This window comes from Diadema setosum, chromosome 19 (genome assembly GCF_964275005.1).
Source record: "Diadema setosum chromosome 19, eeDiaSeto1, whole genome shotgun sequence".
In the NCBI taxonomy this organism is placed as follows: domain Eukaryota; kingdom Metazoa; phylum Echinodermata; class Echinoidea; order Diadematoida; family Diadematidae; genus Diadema; species Diadema setosum.
Genome location: NC_092703.1, coordinates 5,406,888 through 5,433,359, shown reverse-complemented (window position 1 = coordinate 5,433,359; position 26,472 = coordinate 5,406,888). Strand labels below are relative to the sequence as shown.

Genomic DNA, 26,472 nt, shown 5'->3' with positions numbered 1-26,472 from the left:
ATATACTGCATTATTAAAGATAAAAACACTTTTTGCATGTCCGACCTTCTATAATGACGGCTCATAGTCATAACAGCTCAACTTGTGCATAAATATACTGTAGATATAAAATGTGTGTGTGCGTGTGTGTGTGTGTATGAGGATGGAGTATTTAGGAAATATCGCACATGTGTATCAGAAAATTGCTCTCTCCTTATTTTATCAAAATGATGGTCTGGCAAAACAAATCACAATCATCAAGCCACTGAGCTGAAATTGTTTTGGCTTGCCTGTTCTGTGAATATGTACTTTGATTGTTTCACAATGTCACTCAAACCTCTGTGTAGGTGGCACCACTTCCAACAAAGGACACAGTAATTATCAAGTGCTAAACACTTTAAAAGGCCAAACAAGTACTATTGGCTTTCCATATATTGCACAGATGACTTCACATGATGTGAAATGCATATTTGCATCATGAAGGTACAGGATAAAGGTTGTTTTTGTGGAAATATCTAAAAATAAACAGAACTGAAAGTGTTACTACAATATAGAATCTAAAGACCAATTGATATATCAACCTTTGATTAACGCCTGAGGACGGGCTGATTTTGCTCCAACACACATTTCCCATAGACACCTGCCCGAGTACACGTATAATCGGGACTTGTCCTCAACAAGTTTGGTAGCTTTGTGAGATCCGTACTTTCTGCCAGGCTTGTCCCTTCATTTGCATCATGCCTGGTCTATTTCACAGTGTCAAATAGAACACACACACAAAAAAAAAAAATTATACCAATGTGGGGAATACACACCCTCTTTCTTCACTCCTTGCAATCTACATTGTACATGTACCAACCTCTCTCTGGTATGTCACATTGATAGCTCTTCATTGAGCCATATACAGTATCTGTGACCAAACACATAAACCATCTTTCAATAATTGCCACAATAGGTTTCGACAAGGTCTGCTTTTACAGTTGGATGTCATTTATACAACTTCATATCTATGTGAGTCGGCATAACCCATGTGACATAATGGACCCTTAAATTAAAATAAAGTGTATTTTCTGCTGTGCAATCACGCTGTTACCTGTAGCTACATGTAGGCTGGGATATATATCTCAACAGAGACCCCAAGCCATTACATGATTAGATCCTGCCATTAATGCCCTCATTTTAAGCATGATATACCTGCCATCACACACACTGGAAACAACAACAACACCTGGGTGATTTGGCAAGCGCTAGAACATCGCTGTCACATACTGTAGATGCTAGGAGATGAACATGTGAAATTACATGCCATGCAAAAATGAGACTACACCCACTCCTATTGGTTGCGTGTGCACTGGCCATGTGGGCACATTAATGAAAAGAGCATTTCAGCTACAGAGATGAACGTACAATAGTCAGGGTTGCCCCTGACTCTTCGAACATCATCTGATCATACATTTTGGTGCATCATGGGGCCTACACTTCAACATACAATGTATCTCAGCCAGTACGGTAGTGCATACAGGGCTAGGAAAGCAATCGAGCATCTGAATACAAAGTAGGTCAGGGCATAAAACAGTGTATTTCACTCACAGGTATATTGTTGAATTTAAAAAACAGTACCACACAGAAATATTCAATCATATGCTCCCTAAAAAAGACATACACGGCAAATTCTTCTTTACATGTAGTAGATACCCAATATATGTCTGCACTGATAAATAATAAAACAACTCAATAGAGTAATACAGCTGGACAAACTAAATTAGTGAATGTTCATTTTGAATTCATAAGGATGAAGGTTATAAAATTTCATAGCTTTTGCATGCTTTGAGAAAACAGATAGATCCTGTTTAGTTCATATCAAGGATACAAATTTGGTGTTTGTGCACAAATCTAAGATTTATTATGCCAGGGAATATACAACATTGTTGAAGCTCAGAATCTCCTCTTTCACAATTTGAGCTGCACTAAATAATGTCTGGCAACTTTTAACTGGTTTTGTAATGCCAGGTCATACCCTTATCAAATACATTAATGTAAGAGATGCAAAGAGATTTTTCTCCTCCCCACCACTAGAGGGCGGACTCTACAATGGAGTCAGTGATTTCATGGGGGCCGCCATAGGTCACTAAACAATGGCGGACTTTGCGTACTATGTATACATTTCTACAGCGCGTATTACGCGAACTTCTGAACTTTTACGCGAGTACGCACTTGATTTTGGCTGCTCCTCGGTTGCTCCTTTGCTAGCGTGTTAGCACGAGGGGTGAGCCTACCGTTGTACCGCCTCGTTGTCATCCAATGCTCCCCTTGCGCTCACAAAACAATAGTACAGGGCGTATGAAGACTCCGCACTCTAGCAGTCACTGGGGAAAATCTCTTTGAAGAGATGCAATTTACAGTCACCAGTTCAAAATATACAATAGATCCAGTGTCTGCAGTATCAGGCACTATTTTGTTTCCTTGAAAACTTTGCCAAATACTCCACAAGAATGCAACGTCATAAAACAAATGTTGACTACTTTATAGGTCAAGTGCACATTGCACAAACTCTGTGTGGCTTGCTACAAAGAGAGTGCATGTCAGTTCCCATTCACATTCTTGCATTAATTAATGACTTGTTGCAGTTAAAAGCAAAACTGGGGCCTAGTGACTCGAGATTTAACAATTGAGATCTGAAAATAACACACTGACTCACAATTGGTAGCAAAATGAATGATCAAAATTTGAAATGGCAGGACTGCAATCAGCTACAGAATGGTACCAAAAGTTTCATGGCCTGGGGCTGTGTTCCCCTCAGGCTTGTGGGACAAAATCATAATCATAATCTTTATCATAACCATAATCGTAATTGCAATCATAGTCATAGTCATAGTCATAGTCATAGTCATAGTCATAGTCATGATCATAATCATAATCATAATCATAATAAATGGAACATAAATTCAAGGAAAGAATTATTTCAAACATATTTTAGGCAAACCTTTTTATTGTTGTGGTTGTACGTAGCAAAGAAGCAATAAATCATATTGCTAAAACACACATCCTCATCCCTACAGATGTACTGCAAACATGGTCTTGGATAGGCCCTACTTGTTTTTTATGCACTATATTTTGTAGTTTCCCCTTTCTCCTCACCACCCCTACTGTATATTCCCCCCCAAAAAAAAAAAAATAAATAAATAAATAAATAAATAAATAAATAAATAAATAAAAATAAAAATAAATGTACTATTACTATAAATCATTCCTGATGAGATTTCCCCGTATGTGTATCACTAGAAAGAAATTTTGATTGTCAAAACCATGTCAAAGAAATAATTTAATAATATTATAATTCAATAGTTTCTTCCTACACATACTTCTCCTGAGTGTGTACATAGTATGTACAGCACTTTTAAAGGCTGATTCAGCACCAAATCAGTAGACGACTATTATTGTTCATCAGGTGTGTACATTGTACATTGTAAACCTAGCCTATTTCAAGCCAAACGCTTGCCCTAACAAGTGAGCAGCCGCCTGCATAGTTGCCCCCATTCAGAGCTAGGATTTTGACCCATGTTACCTCTCACTCTAGAGAGTTGAAACCCCCCGCTGGTCACATGACCATGAGTGAAGACAAACCAAGGCCAGTCCACATTGTACACACTTTATAGTTTGTGCAGTAATAGCTCCATTCAAACAAATACTACACTGTCACTGTTTTCTATCGACAGAATGCTGATTTACAAGAAAAAAAAAACCTGAAAATCTTGTGTTTACTTTCAAGTTAGTGAATGGTCCATATGAGTAAAGAGAAGACCAAAAAAAAAAAAAAGGGTTGCTGTGATACCGTTACTCTTTTTTATTCAGAAGCTTCAAAAGTTTTTTATGTGTCTATAAATTGCAGCTGAGAATTAAAAAAAAAAAAAAAACTCTCTTGCTTGCTTCTACTTAAATTAACAAATTATATTTCTAGACAGAATAGAAAGTGAGAGACTGCTGCCACGGATTGTAGGCTCTATGCCACTATATGTTTGCTTTTGAGACTTCAGCTGTGCACAGGGTCTCTACTTGCAACAAGAAGACAAACAGGCATGCCATGTTACATATGTGTACTAGACCACGTTTACAGTGAGCGAAAAGGCCGGGCTCGGCCAAATATTGAAAGGTTTGAATTAAATGTCTGGGCCGAGCCCGGCACTGTAAACGGGTCTATAAGTCTGCAGACATTTACATCGCAACAGACAATGCAGACACTGAAATATTCTAGTTTGCTTTTAAAACTTACCATATCTTGGCATATCAGTGTGTGATTTCATGTATTATGAAGAAGAAGAAAAAAAAATACAATATCCAAGTCACCCCACCCAAGAAAAAGTAAACTATGAGTTCCTTGTCATGTTTTCAGTTATTTGATCAGACTGCAAAAATTATAGGTGATGAATGAAATATCTTGCAGCCATTTGATGCAAGTTTGATATTCATTGTACATCAAAATATTACTGTAGATTTCTTCTTACCATGTAAAAAACTGAAAAACCAATAGAAATGTTAACCTTGTGAATAGCAAAGTATTCTGAGAGTGGAAAAGGCATATTTTTGTTGGAAAGACATGTAGGGCCTACGTACAGGCTGAAGTTTAGCCATAAAATTTGGGAAAAACAGCAATCTACATGAAGCCTGCTGTATTTTTGACAACATAAACTGTACAAATGATATGCTGATCTAGCATATCACCTAAAAACAGCACAAAAAAAAAAGTATGTTTTATGTAGCAGATGACATCTCGCTGCTAAACCCTTGCCTCAGCGTTGCACTGATGACACATCCCATCCCTAAATTGGCAACAGCATGCACCGACATGACTCCCTCTTCTCAACAAACACCCAGTAAACTGTGAACATTTGAGCCAAATAACCTCTCTACAATTGCGTACTGCATCATGCCATTTCTTATCCAACAGGTGCTGTAGGCTAACCACCATTCTATATTGTGTTTCCCAGGCCAGCCCGTCTTGTATTGTATGGTTTGGCATATGAAATGTAAATGATGTTCATTTGTCACACAGCCTATAAATGCATATATTCCAGTCATATTGCAATGCACTGCAGTACTACAGCCCGCCCTGGGCAATTTGAGGTCTATAATGACTTTCTTTGAGCCCAGTGCAGGATGCAATTTTCAGTCCATTGTCTGTTCAATCCTTCCACGAAATAAAACCAAGGGACGTACTGCTGGCTTTAGAAGAACCAGACTGTTTAAAGCAGTTTCTGGATCTTTTTGTTTGTTTGTTTGTTTTTCTTGGGGGGGGGGGAGGAGGGGTGCTGAAAGGAATGAGAAAAAAAAATATAACATATCCTATCATCTGTATGTTGCACTATCCCTGCCATTCTTTCCATTCATTCGATTGGAAAATTAATGTCTAGGGAATGAGAGCATGACAAATTCTGTCAACATTTTTTACTGAATAATTCTGCCATTTTGAATCCAAGGAGAACGAGATCATCATAGACAATGCACATCAAGTGGTATACTGTATACACCATATATTTAGTGAGTCTAAATTTTCGTGAATCAGGACTTCCAGACAATTTCGTTATCTTGGAGTACTAGTACTCTACTGAGCGGAGATACTTGTGACGTTCATATCGGGATTAGAGTCATTATTTCTGTGTGTCTTTAATTTCGAGAATAGCCCCTGACTCACGATCTTCGCGAAGATAAAAACCTCACGAAATATTCAGCGTATACAGTAATGTAAGTGCTTCTAGATTACATGTCGCCTATCATAACAGTATTAAAAACAGTCCAAATCAATAGAAAGACAGATGTATCCATACAATTTAAATGTGAAGTGGTGAGCAGTCCTGTTTTGCTGGTACACATGCTACGATGTATGTTACAATTGTAAGAACTCTTGAGTAATGTAAAATTGGAAATTTTTGTGGTGTTGAAATTTTCGCACATTTCTCGGAACCAGAAACTAGCGCGAAAATAAAAGCATGCAATTTTTGCTTGCATATCATGTTCATATCATGTAGTTGATGTCTTGGTTCTGCGAAATTAAAAACACTCAAAATTCATCTTACCCGACCGAGCGCGAAAAATTGCTAGCGTGAAAATATCCACTTTTACCGTAGTCCCAAGCTTTATGGTCAACACACCAGTGTTGGTACAGTCATTACAGTCTGAGCACTTTACTGGTAGCCATGATCTTCCTAATCATGGGCCATTTGGATCTTCCCACAATTTCATTCTTTGACATTGCTGACACACAATGTACTAAATTAATTGGGAAAGGATTTATTATAAAGTCACAGTTAAAATGTTCTTTGACTTGTTTTGTACGAACAACAATCTTTTATGCAATAATTACGGCCTCCAGACGTGACGACCAATGTGAACAGAACTTGTGGTAGGTGTATAACAGGGATCTCGCCAGCGTATATCACCCTTGTCGGCCCCGACAAGCGTGCGGTTTGAAGAAGCAATTGCCGACAAGGGTAAAACTTGCCGACAAGGGTAACACCACGCGTGAACTTGCCGACAAGGGTAACTTGCTTGACGAGCTAAGTTCGGACCAATTTCTCGCCTTTTTCAGTCTTTATTATCTGGCTAGAAAAGAAGCTAGATGTTGAAAGCAGCAGCAGTTTACATACTTATACAAGCGCAAAAATTTATCTACGCAGTCACCGCACCGATCACTACAACGCGGCTCAACAGAGCGACGTACTAGCTGATACACACCACATCACACACTTGCTCACTCGCATGCGCTCTGATTTGGGATCCACACACACATGCACAAGCACCCAGCCGGCCACTTACAGCTGCCTGCGTGTACAACGGTACAGTGTATTGTGAGAGGGAGAGAGAGGACGGAAAGAGAGGGTCGGAGGCCGAAGGAGGCTGAGGAAGGCTGACACGTGCTCGCTTGTTGTCACGCTTGTTGTCCGGTTACGCAAAAACAAACGATATGAAATGCATGCCCCCCTCCGCCAAAGGTTGTATTTTTTTTTTTTTTTTTGGCTGCTTTGGTTTGTTTGTTAGTTTGTCTGCCTGTCTGTCTCTCTATTCGCAAGATAAGTCAAATTTTGGGAACAGATTAGGATGAAATTTTCAGGAACAGTTACAGTTGGTTGGTAAAATGGCGCAAGGAACAGGTGATTAAATTTTGATAGTGAGCAGGATTTATAATACCATCGAAATTCACCGCCAGGATCCAGGATTTTTAGACTTTGTTTCGTATATTTGAAAGGATTCGTATCAATTCTTTAGGAAGCTGGCCATCGGCAATGATGCAAAATTAGATGCGTTCAAAGCATTGCCGCAGAGAGAAAATTAACTCCAATTTTCGTTTAAAAAAAAGAAAAGAAAAAAGAACGTGCGATGGAGTAAGCAAATGCAAATTGTTATTTAGGTTTTGGTAGTTTCAGTGGGTTATTTTTTTTTTTTTTATCTAAAAAGCCATGCGTTCCATTTTAGCCTTTTCAATTTCCATGGATTTGTAAACGTCATTCGTGAATATTCCATTTTCCTTCTCCGGGCCGAAATTTATAGTAATTCTGTCATGATGGTCTTTCAAGTTCAACGTACGTAATGCTCCACGTGCTTCTGGGTTGGTTTGTTAAAAGGTGGGTTAGGGGGCCTTCATGGGCAGAAAATAAATGGCTGATCATTCATCAATATTCCCAGTTGGTTTACATGCTATGTACACGCTGTTTACGACTACTGAAGCAAGGTGGCAGTACGCGCGACATTCTTTATCTGACACCTGGCTTCCGTGGAAATTTCGTGGAAATTTCCACAAGCCATGATATCAAGTTTCCCCACTGCTTGAGGTCGTGCTTTTTTTTATTCTTCATTACGAACATCAATTTTTTCAACTTGAAAAGTGTAGATAATTTGCTTCGAGGACGTGTTTCTTTCTTTTTTTTTTTCATTGCAGCGTCGGTAACATTTTGTTTTGTTCATCGTCCGTGCATGGCAGGGGTTCATGGGAGGAGAACGATAAGAATGACTGGGGAGAAAATAAACTGAAAGAAGGAAGCATCTTTTGAGCGAGCTGTCTTTGTTTTTCTCTACACCAGCATCAGTTATCGCCACCAAGGTTCATTTTTTTTTCGTTACTCCGACAGATTAATGATAAAATGATGCTAGATTCTTTATTCTGAAGGTTCGTTAATCCAAAAATGATTAAGAAAAAATGTCCGTTCATTTCACGACGAAATCAGTTTTGTTATTTCGAACGTTCTGCCAGTGAAATTTCGGAATAAAACGACGGCACAAAACAGCGTGTTTTCGTACTCTAAGGGTCTGTTATTCCGACAGAAGTAGTTATGATGAAATAATAAATTGTAGATTCTTATTCTGAAGGTTCGTTAACCGAAAATTGAATAAAGAAAAATGTCCGTAAATTTCAAAACGAAATCAGTGCGTCATTTCAAACGTTTTGCCAGTGAAATTTTGGAATAAAACGACTGCCCCCAAACAGTTGCAGTTTTCTTACTCTGAGGGTTCGTTACTCCGACAGATTAATGAAAAAATAATGCTAGATTCCTTCTTCTGAAGGTTCGTTAATCAAAAAAAAAAAAAAAATGATTAAGAAAAAATGTCCGTTCATTTCACAACGAAATCAGTTTTGTTATTTCGAACGTTTCTGTCAGTGAAATTTCGGAATAAAACGACGGCACAAAACAGCGTGTTTTCGTACTCTATAAGGGTCTGTTATTCCGACAGAAGTAGTAATGATGAAATAATAAATTGTAGATTCTTTATTCTGAAGGTTCGTTAACCGAAATTGAATAAAGAAAAATGTCCGTAAATTTCAAAACGAAATCAGTGCGTCATTTCGAACGTTTTGCCAGTGAAATTTGGAATAAAACAACTGCCCAAAAAAACAGTTGCACTTTTCTTACTCTTAGGGTTCGTTACTCCGACAGATTAATGATAAAACAATGCTATATTCCTTATTCTGAAGGTTCGTTAATCCAAAAATGATTCTAAAAAATGTCCGTTCATTTCACAACGAAATCAGTTTTGTTATTTCGAACGTTTCCGTCAGTGAAATTTCAGAATAAAACGACGGCCCCAAAACTGTTAGTTTTCTTTTACTCTGAAGGTTCGTTACTGCGAAAGAATAACGATAATACTTTAGATTCTTAATTCTGAACGATCGTTAATCGGAAAACGATAAAGAAGAAATGAAAACGGTTATAGTTTTCTTACCCTCAGGGTTCGTTACTCCGACAGAATAATGGCAAAATAATACTCTACATTCTTAATTCTAAATGATCGTTAATAGAAAAATTATAAAGGAGAAAATATTCGTTTATATCCAAACGAAATCAGTTTTGTTATTTCGAATGTTCTGCCAGTATAATTTCGGAATACAACAACGGCCCCAAAACGGTGTTTTCTTATTCTGAAGGTTTTTTATTCTGAAACAATAACGATAATAGATGATAGATTCCTTTCTGAAGGTTCGTTGATCGGAAAATAAAGAAAAAATGCTTGTTAATCTTCGAACGAAATCAGTTTTATTTTGAACATTCATCTGTAGTACCGACCTTTGATGTTGTTGTTGTTTTCGATTACAAACCTTCGAAGTACTCAGTAATGAATCGTTTCATTTTATGATTAAACAAACCTTCGGAATAATGACCATCATTACATTTAAAATTGTACGATATCTCTTTGATGTCACGGCCAAACTACCGCAGTATACCCAGAAAGGAAAGTGCAACGATGTCCCGAAAGTTCTCGATCGCTTCTCGCGCATCTGCATGCAATAGGCCTACCACGTGGTCGAGCAGACGGCGAGAAAGCAACACGGCGCGCGTTGTTGCGATGCAGAGACGGCTAATTATTGCAACAGTGAAACAGGAAAGGCCTAAAAGAAATCGGAACCTCCACCATCGGCACCTACTTCTCTTTCATTTACCGGTATTATTTAGGAACTGCCGCTAACATAAGGTATGGAGTTTCTGCATTGTTTCTGTGAGAATATGCCCCTCACAACGTTCATTACATCTCCGTGAGAATGTCGCATTTAGTGGCATTTTAGCGGCGATTTATCTGTGTTGTATTGAGCATTAGCGAAGGCTTCCGCGCTTCGCGCGGGAGGGGGAACCCCCCTCCCGTACCCACCCCCAGAAAAGCGCGCATAAATGCCGACAAGCATGAAGAAATTCCTGGCGAGAACCCTGTATAAACTGTGTATGTAAAAAAAGTGTGTTGTCATGCCGTGGCAGAGTGAGCCCATGATAAACTGAAGCCGAGATGCTGATTCTATCTTGCATACCTGACCCCACTCCAAAAGCCCCCTGAATAGGACGACTCGACTTGCATAAAGCCGGACCTACAAACACAACACAATAGCACTTTGTCAGCCCTGCCAGGGTTTGTGGCAGGGGAGGGTGCTCCAGTCATACTTGGCTTCATCTTTTGTATGACCCTCCCCTGCATACGCAATGGTGGTGGGTGGTACAGTCTCATATACCAGCCCCTTTCACCTTTTTCCAGTATTGGGTCTCCAACAGTGGCAATACAACTTCATTTTTTGTTTTTGCCTACATTTAATACTCATTTCCTTAATTGATTTAACACAATGGAACATTCTCTTTCATTTCTTTTCTTCTTTCCCAATGAGTCAGTACACAGTGATTACATCAGCTGGATACCCAAGAGCTGTGGTTTTCAGTCAAGAAAGAATGCAGATCATAGGCAAACAATACAAACATAACTGTCATCATGTTTGTACTCCACGGAGATCGCAACATTAATCAAAGACACATGGAATTCTGCCCTCTAAAATCTCATATCCAGATAGTCCAATAAACATTGTTTTGTATTATGCTATCAGCACTGCTTTGCGGTCTTCTACGTGTATGTTTGCTCATTCATGCAGTTGTACAGCAGAAGTTACAAAAGGGAACATATTTACAGATCAAGGGTCTGAATTAGGAGACTAGGAAAAGTACACGCACTCTGAAACTGGGTGCACGCCCATCTGATGTGGTGAAGAGCAATTGCATTGGAATGCTGTGTACACCTGAAAAGGGACTTTCTGTGTACCGTGGTATAGGGCCATTCAGTCCCACACCTAAACTTTCTATTAAAACAGAGCCTGTCATACAGGCGGCTTGACCATATGGGGATGTGTATGTGGAAAGGAAAAACAGTTGAAACCATTACTAGCATTGTATACACTTGTAGCATGTACAGTGTACTCCCTACATGTACATGTACACTGTACAACACCAAATCATAACACTGGCACCATTTGTAAAGTCCCCCTCTGCCTTCATGAACACTTTAATATTTTATATCAAGGTGTCATTCATGAGCCTTGGCTTAAGCCATAACACAACTCCCCCCCCCCCAAAAAAAAAAAAAAACAAAACAAAACAAAACAAACAAACAAACAAACAAACAAACTAAACTAAACTAAAAAAAAAAAAAAAACACAACAAAACAAAACAATCAAAAAAAAAAAACTAATTGAAAAAACTAAACTAAACTTCATACGATCTTTTGTCAAGAGAACACAATAGATGGACAATTGCTACCAGCACCAGGGCTCGAATAAATGTCACTGAGCTTCTTGAGCAAGAATTGTCATCACAAATCCTTCATCACAGTGGAGGCCAATATCAACTGAAACAGAATTTTTATTTAATTTTCTGTCTAAAAAGGAAAATACCTTGTATGCAGGGGCGGATCCAGGGGGGAGCGCACGGGGCGCCCCCGCCCCTTTATTTTTTTTTTGTTGAAACAAAAGAAATAAAAAGAAAAAATGGGGGCAGGGGTGTGTGTGCCCCCCTTTCATTTTGTAAAAGCGCCCCCTCTTTATGGAATTCCTGGATCTGCCCCTGAAATGTGGTCACTTCCTTCAATTCAATATCCCCTCAATGCAATGTATCTCTCTCATCTTTGAGGGAATTATATACAGTGATATCAATAGGCCAAACACAGAGAAACAGCAAACTATCTTTTTATAGTGTATACTAATGATACAAACAAAATGATGAGAGCTATTGACAAGTCAAGCAAATTCATCCTGTACAAAATGTACAGTTTCATTTTTTGTTTTGTTTGTATGTTTGTTTGTTTGTTTGAGTTTTTTTTTTTTTTTTTTTTTTTTTTTTTTTTTTTTTTTTTTTTTTTTTTTTTTGGGGGGGGGGAGGTACACATTGTAGGGTGCAGATGGAGCATGTTACTCCTTTACGTTGTCAACCATAAATGCATTATCTACATTGTATCTGAATTATCTGAATAATCTGTTTTGATGTCCTACTAGATGTGTGAAAGAAATATATTTTGAAGATGCCAGACATACTGTTGATCTGTCATGTTAAAGCATTGGTTATCTGTGAATGCCATCATTGCCAACTACTTCGTACATGTAGCATGGAACCTGATATCCCGTCAAGCAATTGATACATGAGACCTTGTAGAAACATGAGACGAGTGTTCAGCAGCACATACAATGACAAGCAGGTCATTGTACACTGTAGTCACTGATCAAAAAAAAAAAAGAAAGACTAGAGATTGTAATTTGTCATCACTGACAAATTAAGGTGATCCGATCTTTTTTTTTAATCAATGATTCAAGTCCTGATCGCAATAGGCATGACCATGCAGGTTTCATCTGTGGTCAGAGACATTGGCCGTGTGATGTTTGGATTCTCATTTAGAAAAGGGAGTCATATCTGCTATCTTTGGTACCAAATCTGTATACACTATAACGAAGATACAACAACAAGTACATATGACCTTTGACCCCACTTTGCACAACCTAGATGGCATCTGAGCAAAAAGTGGTTATTTTGTGAAATGATTCTTGTAACATGATCTTTGCGTGTGCAAAATATGGGAAAGATAAGACATGTATTCACCAAGATACAGGATGAAACATTTGTGACCTTTGACCCTAATTTACATACCCAAGATGTTGTCCGATCAAGTAGTTGTTATTTTATGAAATAATGTACGTGACATGAACTAAACATGTGCAAAATATTGGAGTGATAGGGGCTGTTTTTCTTGAGTTATTGCAAAGAAAGTTGCAGAAACATAGAAATATCTCAATACATCGAAGATAAGCTTTAATTTCAACCAAGTTTTTTAACATGATTCCGACATTGTATGAAGAATGGAAGGCACACATTCGATAGCGCACAGTCTCAGCTACAACATATTAAAATCGAGGAGAAATTCACCGAAGGGTAAGTGAGCTAGTGCTCGATAAAGACAATCATGTCAATTTTCACATTTAAAAAAATTCCCTCCCATAGAGATACCACGTCATAACGAAGATAAAGAAAGAAGTACATATGACCTTTGACCCAACTTTGCATAGACAAGATGGCATCTGAGCAAGAAGTAGTTATTTTGTGAAATTATCCTTGTAACATGGTCTTTACGTGTGCAAAATATGGGAAAGATAGGACATGTATTCACCAAGATACAGGATGAAATATTTATGACCTTTGACCCTAATTTACATACCCAAGATGGCGTCTGATCAAGTAGTTGTTATTTTATGAAATAATGTTCGTGACATGAACTAAACATGTGCAAAATATGGTGGTGATAGGGTATGTTTTTCTTGAGTTATTGCATATAAAGTTGCAAAAAGAAAGAAATATTTCAATACATCGAAGATAAACTTTAATTTCAACCAAGTTTTTTGACGTGATCCCGACATCGTATGAAAAAACGAAGGACACGCTTACGATAGCCCAAAGTCTCAGCTACAACATATCAAAATCTTGTAGAAATTCACCGAAGCATAAGTGAGCTAGTGCTCGATAAAGATAGTAATGTCAATTTTCATTTCCAGAAAAACTGCACTGCCATAGAGATTACACGTAAACTGGTCAAAGTTGACAAGGTTACTTTCAATCCATTTTTACGAGGTGATGCCGTCATTAAATCAAAATTGTGTTTTTACATTTATGAAAGAACATTTCATAAGCTACAACATATTGAAATTTGGGTGAAAAATGGCAAAGGATAAGTGAGATACGCTCGAGTAAACTTGGAATTTGATGACGTCATTTTGAAAATTTACTTTTTTGACTTTATTAAGAAATTTGATATCTTTTAATCATTTTGTAAGCATAGCCAACCCATGAAATAACATGTACAACTCATCAGCTTTCAGAATATGTCAAGAAAATGGGGGGTCACCGTCCATCCTGACGAGTAAAATCCGATTTAAAATTGGCGGTTGTTTGGCATAGTTGCACTGTGTATCCCCATTGACGCACGCGCGGAATTTTGAGTTTGACGGGCCCGTATGACGTCATATTGAGTCGGATCGACTTGAAACTTGGTAGAAATATTCCTTGACATTTTGGACATCCCATCCGTGTAAAAAAACTGAAAATTTCTATTGCATACTAGCTGTGCGTGCGAATATGTGCGCGCGCGTACGCGTCCGTCCAATTTTTTCAATTTTTAAAAAAATGCTCCAAATGATCTGAAACGTGTGCAAAAAAATTTTGAGCTCGATTTGAGCATACAAATATTTCAACGCGCGCGTACGCGCGCGTTTTAAGATAAATATGAATTTTTGAGAAAATGAGTAGAACCCGCTTGACTTGAAATATATGTGACGTAATTTACATTAAAAAATTCCATTCCATTTATGAGATATGCATGAAAATGTGTTTTCATATAATGACGTCATAGTGACGTCACGGTCGACTGATCACTATGATTTTACTTGCGCTGTCGTCTTTGCGACATGATACATATATGGTATAAGTTTGACATTGATAGGCAATGCACTTTCTGAGCTAACTCTTGCACAACTTTTGCGGAGAAATAAAGAAATAAAGAAAGAAGAATAAAGAATCAGTACAGATACAGAAGGTGATCCGAGAGGATACTCGGATCACCTAAAAAAGAGAATGTTGATATAGGCCCTACTGTACACAAGCTACACACAGGAACATGAAATTGATTTTGCAGAAACGTAGATGAACTTTCTATACTGAAAACATATCATTCTACGTATGTGACTGTAAAATTCTGTGATTTTTATTCATAATGTTTTGCATTTATGATGTATATACAGCTCCCAGTTGATAAATGATTTGGCACCAGAACTTGTATTCCACCTTCAGTACATTGACTGGAGTACAGTGTACACAAATTCTGTCAATAAAGTGAAGGCAGATAGAAAATTTGCATGCCTGGGCGTGTCGCTGTTTGGAGCTAATATTTTGTTACCAAACAATGAATTTATAAATACTTATGAACCACAGCAAAATGCAAATATGGTACAGTTAATGAGCATCATAAATACCATGGTATTAAACATAATCTTTAAAGCCTTGATTTACTTTGCATAGCATAGTCTACAATATAAACTTGCAAATATGTGAAATACACATACCATCTCCATCATAAAATTCCTACTGTATGCGCTAGCAAAGTCTCTGCACAATTTTTCCAAATCTTTCTTCAAGACCAATCTGAAGAGCAAATTATTTTCAAATACTGTAATGCATTCTTTGGCTCAGTTTAGACAGTCCATAGCAAAATTTGTCATTCATCAAATATTTTGAACGATCAGTTCCTTGCAACATAAAGTACACTGTAGATTCTCCTTCACAAAGCTAAAATGTAAAGAGTAAAATGGAGACTTATGGCTCGACATGAGTGATGACCTAGTGCCACTAAACTTTGATGTTGGGCCACCAGATTACAACGAAGGTTATCTTTGGTGGCCCGATGGGGCAAACGAGATTAAAAATGGATTGTTATGTTTGCTTTATAGAGCAGTTTTGGGCCACCACATACAATGTAGGCCCACACTGTATCATTTTCACGCAATCAAAATGTCAAAAATAATATACAGTTTTTAGTGGTCCGAACTGGCCACCAGAGAAAAAAATTTAGTATCGCGCCCCAAGACTTTTAGCCAGACCCCAACTATTGACCGAGTGATGCTGAAAGGATGACACATCTTCACCAGCCTGAAGCTACAAAATAGCTGGCATATTTCTAAATCAATCTCCTCCCTTGTTGATATCCACACAGTGCACACTATTTTGGGAAATGTGGAAACAATTGCACACACTGAAATGATTGGTCTGAAACTACAAGCTGTTTGTTGAGAAATCATTCCCTCATGAAAATTTGCCCAACCCACAGGTTGTGCGTAAAGATGTAGTCCATAACAACGCTTTATCTCTCCCCTCAATCTCTGTCTCTGTCTCCCTCCCCCTGTTCACACGCAAGCCAGTTTATACCAAAATTTGATAAAGAAACGACGAATAAAGAATCATCGTATATCCGACACACCATTCAGACGCTAATCTCGACCGTTCTGGAAAACGTGGTAAAGATGTGCAGTTTCTAAACGCGCATGCTGTTATGGTCACGAGTGACCGGTATAAGGTCACCTTTCCTGCGCGCTCCCATTAACTTTAAGCACCGCCCAGTTATACCGTTCTATGGTCGCCACACGTTCAGACACACAACATGATGGAATGCTGATTCGTTATCAAGCTCTAGTTCAAAACGATGCTCTGACTGTCGTTTCGTTATACGTCGTTTCGTTAGTCAGCGTTCAGATGTATAAATTCATCGCATAGCTATACCGTTTTGGTATAGCTATACCGTTCTAGTATAATTTTTTTTTTTGCGTCTGAACACCCTGTCTTTCTCTATCTCCAAAATTTAAAACAACATTAAAATTTATGACTGATACACTTCATAAAATTTCTTGATCCTGTCAGACACAATACACCATGATGGACGGGGAGAGGTGGCCACCATTTTTAATACTAAGTAGCACCTTTTCCATGTAGGCCTACGTAATTACTTTTTCACACTGTGCCAGTATCAGTGAAATTTGCTTGCTCAAGATATCATGAAAAGGGCTTTTGCACATTCATACAGTAGCATCAAGGTATCCCTTTAGTACTGTAAAAGTGGATATTTTCGTGCGACTATTTTTTCGCACATGGCCAAGTAAGAACAGTTTCGTGTGATTTAAATTCCGCGTCATCAAGACATCATGCACATAAACGTATGGCCAGCAAAAATATTCACATGCTTTCATTTTCGTGCTAGTTTCTGGTTGCGTGAAATGCGCGAAAATTTCAGCACCGCAAAAATTTCAACACTGCAAAAATTTTAACTTTTACAGTAGTTCAATATTTTTGTGACATAATTATTTTTGCAAAATGTGTTAAATTTCCACCTGGCAAAGTAATCCACATTCACAGTACTACATTGTATCTCTTCTGCTGAAACACACATAATTAATAGGTTTATTAGCTTTCATCCAGACCTCGGTACAATACAAAACACAGGCCGCACATGAAACTGGGGGCTCTGGAGTTCAAAGAGAATGCTGTACACAACTGGTTTGTACTGTGTCTACTGATTAATACAGATCTTGTTTGTGAGTGAAAAGCCATTCTTTTTTATTAAAGCAGACTTTAATGACAACAGTGAGGACAACTGTTTTCAGAAAAATGCTCAAAACAATTATTTGTGAATACAAAGTACACTTTGTATAAATGTGGCTTGATACAGCATACAAAATTGTATTCTATGATGTCACCTTTTCATACATCTTTAAGTGGACTAGAATTTTACTTTGATACCCCTTTTCTGATTTTTCACCATATTGCCTCCAAGATATTGTAATTTTCAAGGTTTGCTACACCTGTATGCAGTACAACCAGTTTCCATTTATAGCAATGGGTTGATATCAGGGCCTGATTGGCTGAAGTATCAATGGTGTCCGGTTGCTTTTAGTAATAGTAGTAAAAGGGCACATGAAGACTCTACCCTCATGGCTCATCTCAATCTAGAGGGAGTTCATGTGGCAATGCCTTGTCTCGATTCCTTCCTTGCAGGGTGGATTCTGTACAATCGTGTTTAACAAGAGTTCAACCTTTCATCTGACCTCGGTGCTCAAAATAGACAAGAAAACCTAGTATGCTGTATGCCTGGCAGCCAAGAATGTGAAATTGTTGTTGCAAGAGAATGTGACTAGAGTGTTGTTTGCTCTTCATTTTACCCCATTTTTCATGCAACAGAGAACATTGCTTGGAATCTATTGGGAGAGTACAATGTACTTGTAGAGCAGCCCCTTGTGTCAATGATATCACACGATCCCTCATTGCAGGAAACTACAGTAGTCAATGAATGAGCACAGATCTCATAAACTTATAAAGATAAAAGTATTATGATGCGTATTTAATGATGGCGAATGTTCTGAGTGTGCAAACAAAAGTCCTGAACACTCCACTTGAAATATTGCTGAGCATCTATTGGAATGTAGACAATCTACAGTTGTATTTATGTACAATGTAATCACCCTTTTTTATACAAAGAGAAAAAGGGAACATTCTAGTCAGCTCTACAATGTATGTCAAAGTTGCTCCCTACCCCCTCCTACAAAATGTACAATGTATGTTGCTTATCATGTCATTATTTATCTCATCTCTTTATTGATACAGAGATGGAGGGGGGAAATGACATACACTGTATTTGTTTTCATGGTTTCTTTTAATTTAGCATTTCAAAATAAGCACAGTCAGACTTATTCAGACATTTACCCTGTATTTTGATACAATTGTAGAATGAACAGCAAAAGCTTTATAACGGAAAGTAGGGTCTGCATTATCTTTTACCAAAAGACTAAACGACATACCAGGGGCTAAAGTTCATGTCCTTATCAGCGATACTGATAGTAACAAGTTTTGATGTGACAAGTTTTGAAAAGGCAAACGCCCATTTCTCTCAATGTGGTATACTGCACCTTCTTCAAATTTTTCTTTTTTTCCCTTAACAATAGGCCTACATGTATACCACAGCTATGACTATTAAAAAACATAAAACAGAACTTTTTGACATTGATGAATCATTTTTACATAGTATCTCTTTCTGGGCACATGGGTGATAAATAGAAGCATTAGCCATTACATGTGCATGTTGGTCTACTATGAAAGTGAAAATTTTCGCAGTGTTGAAATTTTCGCGCATTTTGCGTAAAAGCACACAAATATTTTTGCTTGCCATAGATGATGTCTTGATTCTGCGGAATTAAAAACACGCAAAACTTTTCTTGACCGGCCGAGCACGAAAAATTAGTGCGCGAAAATATCCACTTTTACAGTACGCCTACATCGTGTACGGTAATATGGTATATCAAAAAGCTTACTCTTGAGAAGGAGCGGGAAGGCGCGCTTCCGTTTCTTGATGTTCTGGTGGAGAAGTCTTCTAGTTGTTTTACCAAACTACCATCTATCGTATAACCAAGGAGCTATTACTGGTCAATACACGCGCTGGGATTCATTCAGTCCCACCGGATATAAGATTGGTCTAATTAACGTGCTAGTTGAACGTGCGCAGCGAATCTGCTCGCCTTGTCATCTTTCTACTGAAATTGACCGCATACGCCAGATCCTACATGAGAATGGTTACCCTGATAACGTCATCGAGGTAAACATATTGCGCAAGCTCAACGCTCCGCCCAAGCAATTTGGACCCCACAAACGTCCCGTGTACCTTAAACTTCCGTGGAAAGGTAAACTCTCTCAAAAGTTTGAGCAGCAACTCAAGCAGGCTGTTTGTTCAACTTACTATGCTGTTGAACCACGAGTGGTCCGCAGTACGCAAGGATGCTATCCCTATCACACAAATGAATAACGTTGTTTATGAATTTAAGTGCCGTTGTGAAGCACGGTACATAGGGCGCACATCACAGCGACTTGCGGACCGCATCAAACAACATGTGCCAGCACACATACAAGTACATAACAAGCAGCTAGTTGATCGCGCACAGCCCTCGCGCCAGTGTAAACGCCCCGCTGACAGTGCAGTCACCACTGGTAACCCTTCATCTGCTATCACTCAGCACTTACTGACTAGTCGCACATGCGCTGAGCATTTCACCTCATCACAGTTTCGCATAGTCAGTAGAGCCCGGAGCGACGCTCACCTGCGTATGCTTGAGGCTACATTCATTCAGCTGACCAGTCCTATTCTATGCAGGCAAAAGGAGTTTATACGCACATTGGCACTCTTTTGATTCTGACTCATGTTTACTTTAGCCAATCAGCGTACGCACTGTTTCGCTTGAATGGTTTGCTCGTTTTGCTTATATTGTTATGTTCGCGCTTCCTGTTTCATACGTGCGGTTTCTACTCCGAAGAGTGCACGTCGAAAAACGTTCAGTAGCAGTATGTATTTGTATAACGCAATTTTGAAGTTTTGTACCACCAAGCATCTCTTTGTATATCTCAAAAAAATGAAAACAAATGAGTATAATACAGTGCACTTGTGTACATCAATGTCTCCCCGCATGATTACAATTTATACTGTATAGGCCTACCAATGGTACTATACTGAATTTAAAGTATGTTTAATTCATGAGTATTCTGACAATCTCTGCACTATGAGTATACAGGTGTGATGCAATTTAATAGAGAGGTGACACTTGAGGAATGCAAATATCCAGCACTTGAAACATCTTTCAGTCGTTAGTTTTTGCACACTGTATGCATTCAGCTACAAATGTACAGTTGGCATGTCATGTAGTTGGTACTGGTACTATGTCAATGTAGAGCATAGATTGGTACAATGACGACAGGCCAAAGAAATTTTATGGACATTTTTCCCTAAAGACCCAATAACAATGTTATACATCTATCACATCTGTTCCTACACTGTGTAAATGTATGATGTACAAAATATGTTGTACATTTTTATACTCAGAATCTAGTTTGTAAGTACTACAAGAGTAGGCAATGTACTGTAGTTGTCTTCCTACAGCCGGAAAATCCTTACACAAGCTCTCTGGCTGTCAGAAATAATCTTTGTTTAGCAAATTCCATGTATACAAGAAAAAGCATCCTTGATTATTCTTTAATACAGACCATTGTGTGCATTATTGAACTTTTTAACTGTCAAAGCTAGTGCTGTAAACTAAAACAGTTTGTACAGTATGATCATCATTGTAATTGTCAAAATCAATATTTGGCTGCTGAATCATTCTGCAGTCAGACCATAAAAGGGACTTGGAATGTGACCTTGCACATTGGTTTTGAAAACAATTTGTACAATTACGCTTTTTAGAATAATCAAGCTATACTCCACGCATGCACACTGTACAACAATGAGCATGCCATTTATAGTATGAATGCAGTGTACAATGTGCACATCCTCTACATGCATGGTTTGTGCACTTACAGTCTTTGAAAATTGTTAAAAAATGAAATGGAGCTTGTGAACCTGATATCTGTAAAAAGTATTCATAAAACTCACAGAAATTTATATGTATAGAAGTATAGAAGTATTGAAATTAACTTGAAAATCGGTAGTCAATGATCTTTATGGGGTCAAAATGAATTACATACAGTACATGTACTTTCTATTCAGCTTTGCTGTTTTAAAGATCTTACAAAGTAGTGATGAAATTGTGGTAGAATAAATGTACTAAGTTAAAAAAAAAAATGTTTTAATTAAAAATATAAATGCAAATGATCCACATGTAACATATTGAAACAGTTGCATGCTCTCAAATGCTCAGTTTTAAAGGCATAATTTACCATTTACAGATAAAGCAAAAACCCAGCATTAGTGCCTCAAAATACAGTTGTAGTTCTAAAATGTGAGTTACTGCTGTAGGGGTAGAAACAACCAATGTAAAAAAATTACAAGTATAATTGATGTTAAGTATTGTTCAATATACAAAATGTGAACAATACAGTGTACTCCTAAATAAAAATGTTTCCGACCAAACCGTCTACAGTTATGGTTTAATGAGAAAATTTCATTTTAGGCTTTATAGCAAAAATTGTAAGGTAGGATATTTTTTGATGCACAATTGACCTATATGCATCAAAAGTGATATCTTGAACATTTTTTAAATCACTGCTCCTAAAAGATAAACAGGACCTTGAATGGGTGTAACTAAACATCTGGTCAGTACACCTGTACCTATAAATGTACAATACGTACAACACGTTTATAGGGCCTGTAGGCCCTACTCTTCAGAACGTTTATACCTGTAGGTAGACTCTCTTTACAGCTGGTAAGGTCGAAAGTACAATCTTAACAAGCAGTGTTTTCTATGAATGAATAGATACCATCACGTCACAACTCTGTGATATTGAAAAGCATTAGTTGCCATGGTAAATCAATGACATTGTAATCACCTAACAAGCTCGCACTAGTATAATCACATGTCCCTTGGCTTCCTACCATACGGTGCTGGGGTGGAAAGAATGTCAGATCTGAAAAGGAATACAAAAACAAGACTTTTGCCTATTAAAGATCTGTGCAAGATATGAAGGTCAGGGTTTACCAAGTAATAAATATATTATTGCACAACATACTGTACAAATTATGTGATCTCTGTATGATCTGTATTAATACTGTATCTTTCACACAAATATGAAAATATGATTCTTGAAAGAGGTTTTCATCACTTCATGTACATCCTTTCAGTTTCTACTCTTCAGTACATACAATCTGTACATGCTACTTTTAGGCCTACACTGCATGTATTATCATGCGATACCGGATGTGTTCACAGACATTGTAATAATTTCTTTCTTTGTGCTGTATATCATAGAAGTTTAAAAAGCAAAACTTTAGCTATACAATGTGTACACCGTAGTATAATAAGTACAATTTGTAGGCATGTATAATTGCATAGTGGATCTATATTAAAACTAAAGATAGTAGATAACAAGATAGGAAGGCGCGCGATAAAAATGGACACAAAATGGCTACCCTACATGACGATACAAAAGAGAGCTACAGCTGTAAGTACAAACTCAGTACACCTACAACACCTTGTACAACTGTAGGAACATCATTCACTTCCAAAGGTAGTGGTATTTTTATTATTTTAAAAAGATATTAAAAAAATTATAGTCGTAGCTTTTTTTCGATTAAGGGGATTATTTTGAAGAACGTGGTTTTAAAGTAATAAGGATTATTTCATGGAGGTAAAAATTTGGCAACTACATAATCTCACAATCGAAGACGCTTGATAAACAACAACATCTTCAAAGACAGCGCGTCTCAGGCAAAGACAGCACATCACCTGAGACGCGCTGTCCCTGAAGCCGCTGGTGTTGTTTATCAAGTGTCAAGACAGCGCGTCTCAGGTGATGTGCGTAATACGCTTGAGGACCGCGCGCTGTCCATTTGTTTTGTACAGGATTAGCGCGCAATTTTTTGTCTTTTCAGTTAAGCGTCTTTGATTAAAACTATATTCACCATTGTTTGAAAAAGCAACAAGCATCTACTGTAAAATGCAGCGTAGGTTTTGTAGTACACCCATGAATGCATGATTTGATACTGGAGGCACTGAAAGAATCAGTACCATGGCTCCACAGAAAGGTTATCTGGACAGTGAATAGTTCAAATAGACACACTACAACTGGGAGCATGTTTGTTTCAAGGACTAAACAATAGTTACGTTCAGACGGCAGGCCCTAACCTCCAGGTTAGGAAACCTCGAGGTTTAGCTCTTGCCCCCTAACTACGACGTGTGTCCACACGACGAATCTTAACCTCGAGGTTACGAAACCTCGAGGTTAAGCTTCTGCCCCCCCCCCCCCCCCCCCCCCGTAACTACGAGTGGGTCCCACTCGATGTTAAAACCACAAAACCAGCCACACTGCTAACAAGGCGTCTATTTATTCTTTAGTTAGTCCAACCCTGTCGGACTAGCTTACTGGTACTCTTTTTCTCTGTCATGGTATGCAGAGATAGCACTGCACTGATGACTTTATGCCTTTATGAAGATATTCGTCGAATTTTTTTTTTTTTTTTTTTTAGCGTCGGAGAAGAGTAGCGAGTTCGACGTGTTCAGTTTCAGAGATCAAGCGTATGGGAAGAAAAGATGATGTTGTTGTGTCGCGCGTCATATGTTTTTCACGTGTAGTGTATTTGTGGTGTACGTTTGGGAGGTTGACCCGGAAGCAGAGGGAAATTGTGGGGGCTGGAGTTTACGGCGAGGTCACTCTTAACTTCGAGTTCGTTGTTTTTTGTGTCCACACGGTGCTTAACTACGAGTGGGGACCGCCCGCGGCTCGTGGTTAGAGCGCTAACCATAAGATTTCTTGTGGCTCGAAACATCGAGCAAACCTCGAGGTTTGCTAACTACGAGTGCGTCTTCACGGTCCCTAACTACAAGCTCTAACCTCGAAGTTTCGTAACTTCGAGGTTAAGGGCTCCCTTCTGAACGTAACTAGTATTTTCTCTCTTTTCACCCAGAAGAGACAGTTCAGTTTATTTTTTGTCTCAGTGCTGTTGAAAGGCCAGGTCAGATCTTTGCTCCTGCTGTTTACAGAATGGCCCTGAGGGGGCATAAAGGCTGTGCCGATTCCATGATTTATGTGAGGAGAACCTTTGACCTGTCAATACAATGTCCTGATTTGAAGTCCTGAGCAAACAGAAGCCCCCCTCCCCTATGGTCAGATCACATAAAAGATACTGTGACCAGGGAGGTGTCCACCTCACTGCTGTGACTTGCTACAGTGTGATAAAATTAGACTGATTGCTTGCAGACTTCAGGTAGAGATATATGTCACATCTACAGTATATAAAATTGTACTGAATCATTTAAATACCTTTGGTAGTTTACATGCAGCAACCTACAGAAATTGTACGCATTAGTATGAACACTAGTGCACACACTTGTACTAATACATGTTGGGATATAGGCCTATCTTGTATGTATTGTATTTGTACAGAATACAATGTAGCTGGCAATTAGCATTGATTTGTAAAATTACTTGCAAGTGACACCAAATCATTGTTAACTCAAAATCTTTCTACAGCATGTGAAGTGTGTAGGGCCTACAATGTACAGTTCAATTGCTCCCTCATTTTCACCTGTATTCACCTGTCTTGTTGGGCTTCTGGAAAGACAGTAGTCTTGTAATGCTCATGACTTGTACAACTTGTGATTAAACTGGGTCAAAAGGAATGAATGATTTCAATTCAACAATTAAAGTCTAAGACCACTGTACAGTTGTACAGGTACATGTACAGTGCAAATTACTTATTTCCCACACTGATGAGTCTGTACAACCTGGTATGTATACCCGTGCATTGTATGCATGATGTACAAGTGTATACCAAACATTTCATAGCAAGAGCAAAGGAGTCTATAGATACATTTAATGTATCTTCTGCACTTGTGACAATGGCAAGAAACAATTCTTTTTACAGTTATATTTTGTATAAAAAACTCCAAGTCTGCTATTATAGTGATGGTCATTTAATATTACGTACAACTGTAGGCCTACACTACACTGTAAGGTAAGTGCTACAATGTACATACTGTACAGTACATTTGTATACCATTGTACAATGACCAAAAAAATCAGTACTTGCACTGTTTAGTTTGATTGTTCATTGTCTAGACTGCTGACTTCTTGTATGCAGTACTTGCAGTACATTGTGACCACTATAAAAATCTCATTCATGTGATTTACAATTTGTGGGCTAAGCTAAGTAGAGACGTCAGTATGAAACAATTGCAGACAGTAAAACTTTCAAATATAGGGCTCATGTGTAGTTAAAACAAAAATACTCATATTATAACATCATCTTTATTTCAGAGCATCCAGACATCTGTATGTTGATCACTGCCTCCAATACCAGTGCTTTACTGCCCCCCCCCCCTGTCTCCCTTTCCTTCCCCCTCCCCAGCAGACACTGACTGCCATAAGGTTTTAGAATCGTTATTATGGTAAGGTGCAAATTAAATACAGTACAAGTTTTCAGACCTTTGTAGTTTTTTTTTTTTCAATTGGAATACCATATATTGATATTGACTGATCCAATTTTATACTTTTACACTACTGTATGTCAAAGAAGTATGATGACATGCAACATGACATTAAACTATTAAACAGTTCAAACCATTTTGCATGATAACAGAATGAAATACGGTATTAGTTGAAGTCCATAGTTATTCACATTTCAAGTACAGTTTGTACAGTGTTACTGTATAGTACGTGGAGGACTACAGTTGTAGGCCTACTGTAAAATGACAAAAATGATTCATACTGTACATCTACAGTATATTGTTTAAACAGAGGAAGTCACTTGCTCAGTGTTGGAGAGAATCAAGTGATGCAATGCCAAAGCTCATTGCAATCAAATGTCATTTCTATGAAATATCACAGTGCATTATACCAACATTTATTACTAGTACTGTCAACATTTATGACTGATACAATGCAGTACATGCCAACATATATGACAGGGGAGATTTAATACCGCTGAAAGAAATACTGAACTCTGTGTTCCAAAGTGTTAGATGGAAAACTCTGCTCTTTATTGGGCAAAAAATTTGACTCTACAACATACATTGTACAATGTAGGCCAACTTCTTTATTAAAAGAGAGAGCGAGAGAGAGAGAGATATACAAAACTCGCTGAGAGCCACCACACCCATGTTTCCCTTCACTGCACCCTTGTTTTCAGTGTAAACTACACACTGTT

General features: G+C 38.1%; 1 protein-coding gene across 1 annotated transcript in view; it reads right to left on the bottom strand.

The window, feature by feature from the left end:
- LOC140242624 (chloride intracellular channel protein 2-like) overlaps positions 1 to 26,472 on the bottom strand; it is a 34,387-nt gene that overhangs the window by 6,464 nt on the left and 1,451 nt on the right. The gene's annotated exons all lie outside the window — the stretch shown is intronic.